Here is a 4,467-nt window from a genome sequence, read left to right as displayed (position 1 = left end):
GAGAGACAAATGCCTAATTTTATTTTGAACCATAGGATTTTATAATGTATACATGACACTTTATAATTAAAAGTTTAGATGGATTAAGAGATTAACTAGTTTAGGAGAGGATCCAAATCCATAATCATGTATCATAGAAAAATATATTTAACTATGGTTATTAAATAAAATATATTTTTCTATAATCATTAAATAAAATATACTTTTATCATTTTAGATCAAAATTAAACACCGTTAGAGTTTTGCACTTAAAACACAACTACAAAGGGGTTAAGTGTCAACTCTTGAACCACAGGGGATGAAGTGAAAATAGACCTAACCATAGGGGATAATTCAAAAATGTTATTGTAGAGAGGGAGAGTGAGAAAATTATGGGATAATTCAGTTGGGGGCTTCTTGGAAAATTACCTATATACTAAAACTGAACAAAGGTGTTACTGTAGTTTTGAAACAATATTTATGCTCACTGAAAAGACTTTTTTGCCCTTCTATTTTTTTATTTCAGTTGGTTTCCATTGTAATTTGTGGGATAAGTTGGGCTCGTTTTGGTCATTCATTGTCTATTTATTTTTTGCCATTGCCTTTTCCGTTTTTTTACGGTTGTGCCATCCCTTTGGTTTTCCCTCATATGAATTTTTTTTTTATCTATTTGCCATCTTGAAATTGTTGGGTTTGGTGTGCCCTTTTTGGTCATTCACCTTAACTTTCTTTTTGGATGACTTGCCCTCTCCTCAGTCCTCACTCTCTTTTCTCCCAACACCCTGTCTCTCTCTTCCCTCTCGGTCTCTCTCCCTCGCCGTCACTATCTCCGGCGTGTGGGCGCGCGTTCGGAGGCATATGGGGGTGGTGTTTGGCCCATATTTTTCGTCTCTTCATCCTCTTCCTCCCCATACCCTTCGTTCTCCCCAGAACCCAGCCAACCCGAGAACCAAGTTCGGACCAATTTGGGTTCATCGGCGTTGACTCGCCGTTCTCAGCGGCGTCGTCAGGCCGGACCACCTGGGCTTCGTTCCCCTCGCCACGGGGAGTCTCTCTGTGCCACTCACTTGCGCCGACGATGCTTCACGACGGAGGATCGAGCCTCCAAAGGCCGGCGGCTTAGCAAGCCTAAACAAGGTACCAGATGACCTTTCAGCTGACCATATATGGAAAATGAATATGCTCGACGTATTCCCAAGCTTTTTTTTTTTTTTTTTTTTTCTGTTACAATTTAGGGTTCTGAAGTGTGGACTTTTTTTTTTTTGGTCGAAACTGAATTTATTAAGCCCAGAGGCAAAGGCAGAGGAGGGAAGAAACCCAGTCCAAAGCCAAATACAAACAAATACAGGAGAAAAAGAATAATAAAACAGAAGAAGTAGATTTTCTGAAGTCTGGCTTATAATTAGGTAATCATTCATCTCATGATGTGTTTCAACATATTTCAGTTATGTAATGTGTTTGGTAATGTTTTTCCAATTTGATTTATGTTTCATTTAATTTGTTTCTTTCTCATGACTCTTTTTATTTTTTTCATTTTAATTCAATATTTGAGATCATAGACAAGAGTCGCTTGCTAGAGTAGAGTAACATATGCCTCTAAATTGGTAATTTACTATCATTTTTGTCTTTTTCCTTTTTAATTTTACATTATTGTCTCTGAGACTAAAGTTTCAGTTTTGAATTTATTTTACTGATTTTTCACGTGTGTCCTGGGCTTCTAGGCTATGGATCATTTAATTTGGTCAATTTTGCGGACAAATCATGGGATTTTACATTGGTTAGTTTTGCGGACAGAGGCAAGAATCCATGCGATTTTTATTTTCTTCATTGTGCTTTTGTTTGATTTTTTTTGTTCCTTTTCTTCACATGGCCTTGGATTCCATACTCCAAAGTTATGCATCTGTTTTGGCAACAATTAATTAATGTTGAATAATTATAAACAACTGCTGCAATTGCATTGAGGAAACACAACTTAAAAAGACAAAAAGAATTAAAAGTAGAGAAAATGAGAATCTAAATTATTTTACTTGATTGTGTCACCTTATAAGACACTTGATGGCCGAGGCCACATAATAAAGCTCACAGGAATTCAAAGGGACTCAGACAGTAAGAATGAAGGAATGTTAACGTACACATAATTGCAGTCAACCTTGAGTTTGAAGGTGATAGAGCACATATATCATGTTGATGGGTTTCAAACAAAACCAAATTCAAGGCACATATATATGGATAGAAAGATGCACGCTTGGTGATTGTGATAATGGACTGATAGATATCACCAGATAAAGTACTGATATAACTATTTCAATGGTGATCATTTTAGTCAATGGTGACTATTTTCTTCATTGTGCTTTTGTTTGATTTTAGTACTTATATAACTTTTTGTATTGATTTTTTTCCCATTTTTTTAATGGGTTTGGGTGGTTCGTGGTGCTATTTCTTCTGCTGGTGGCTTCATCTAACATAAGAATTCTCGGGTTCTTCAATATTGCTCGAGCAAGTGCTATCCTCTGCTTTTGACCCCCTGATAGCTGCACTCCTCTTTCTCCACAGTGAGTGTCATATCCATCTTTCATTGAACTGCATAAATAATGAATACAGATTGGTTGATAAGTACCATTATTCTTTATTGTTTATTTTATTTTCAAAAGTTTGAATAAGATGGTACCTTAATGACTCAAACAAATTATTTCCCAAAACGAATGGGCCCTTAAATGTATAACCATATCCTGAGTATTAAAGGTTGCATGTGAACAAAAATCCATGGTTTATAGAGAAGATGTCTTAATTTCAAAAATCTTTGTTACCAAAACCTTTAACTTTCTAGAGCATGATTAGATGAGGGAACTAATAATATAATTAAACAAGAGATTTATGTAGAAAGTGATCTGTAGCAATATAACAGCAGGTTATGCATGCCATTAACACATGATCTGCTACATTAGCAGTAGATTATGATGTTATTATATATATGTGACCTCCAATTTGTGTGTGTGTGTGTGTGAGAGAGAGAGAGAGAGAGAGAGGAGCTCACCAACAACATCAACGATAGTTTTTCCATTGGAAAACCTTCCAGTAGTATTTGTCATTAAGGCCAAAGTGTCTATGAATAGTACACTTCTGCTGCCACTGCCTTCTTTATTTCTGGTTGGATTCCTACCTTCCCCAGTCAAAGAGGTGCATTTACCATATTCAAACCTTAAAGTGAAGATTTTCAAGTTAACCACCTCTATTGCCATTTGCCAAAGGCCCAAACAGTAAAGCTCTAAATGCTTCCTTTTGAGTTTTCAGAATCTGTATGTGTCAATATCCAAACAGTAAAAGTTGTTTTAAAATTTAGGCATCAAATTTTTATAGTTTTGTTGTTCATAATCTAAAGTTTCATTGTTTCATTGATTCATAAGAGTGACAATAGGCTCTAAGAAACTATATTTCTAGGGAAAAAAAGGGCTCTTGGACATTTTTATTCATAGCTTTAAATGCTGCAATAGCTTATTGAATTCTAACGTACTCAATGACATTAACGAATTTAATCCTCATAATCAAGACTCTTTCGAGTGGATATTGGCATTGGCAGCTCGAGACCAGTATTCCTTGACAAGCTGCCCAAAGAGTGACCCTTCTTTATTCATCGGCTTAATTGGCTCATCATACTCTACTAATTTCTCAGTCAATGTAATTTGGAAAATCAACAACTAACATCACATGAATAAGACAACACAATTTTTGGTTCAAGAGCTTTGGGATATAATGTAGTCCATTACTGTTGGTATTCTATGGGCCACTGTTATTACAGTGCAGTCTGCAAATTTTGTTCTTATAGTTTTCTGGAGAATAGAGTCTGTTGCATTGTCCATTGATTTTGTCAAATGAAAATTTTGTATATTTAGAATATGGATGATTGGGGGAGAGTAAATCATTTCTTTAATTTGATTGATAACAAAAATTGGTGGTCCTATTGCAGCACTACCAGAAGCCTGTAATTAACTACTATTTTTCTACATTGACTTCAATTTATGGAAAGTTGGCATTATATTACCTTATAAATTCATGAGCATTGGCAAGAATTGTTGCCTTTGTTACTTCAGATTCCCTAGCATTCTTTTTACCATATAGGATGTTCACGAATTGTTTCTGCAAAAAGTGTAGGCTCTTGACTCACTACTGCAATATTTGAAGGCCCTGACATTCTAAACTGACTCACTAATGGTGTCTTTTCCAAATGTGTTCTCCATTGGAATAACCAACTTTGCACTCCTAACAAAAAAATGTATGCATTGTAGGTGATGTTCTTCTGGTTTTGCAACGGTCATCTTCGAGGTGTTTGATCGACTACCTTTAAGCTGTTTGATTACTGCTTTGTGTCCTGTTAGGCAACAGGTCAGTTTGTATTAAATACATTTTAAACATGTTATATTTAGTTTTTTTCAATTTAGAGATATAATTACAATATACATATGAATGGTTTTTGTTAATTTGTTTGTGTAT

General features: G+C 35.3%; 1 long non-coding RNA gene across 1 annotated transcript; it reads left to right on the top strand.

The window, feature by feature from the left end:
- Positions 1–765: 765 nt before the first annotated feature.
- On the top strand, positions 766–4,183 carry LOC147286221 (uncharacterized). Its single transcript, XR_015121614.1, has 4 exons — positions 766–1,116; positions 1,266–1,385; positions 1,532–2,531; positions 4,129–4,183. It is a non-coding gene; the product is annotated as an uncharacterized LOC147286221 (long non-coding RNA).
- Positions 4,184–4,467: the final 284 nt, after the last annotated feature.

This window comes from Dryas octopetala, chromosome 4 (genome assembly GCF_963921425.1).
Source record: "Dryas octopetala chromosome 4, drDryOcto1.1, whole genome shotgun sequence".
In the NCBI taxonomy this organism is placed as follows: domain Eukaryota; kingdom Viridiplantae; phylum Streptophyta; class Magnoliopsida; order Rosales; family Rosaceae; genus Dryas; species Dryas octopetala.
The sequence above is the reverse complement of the archived record's forward strand: the minus strand, read 5'-3'. Positions and strand labels throughout refer to the sequence as shown.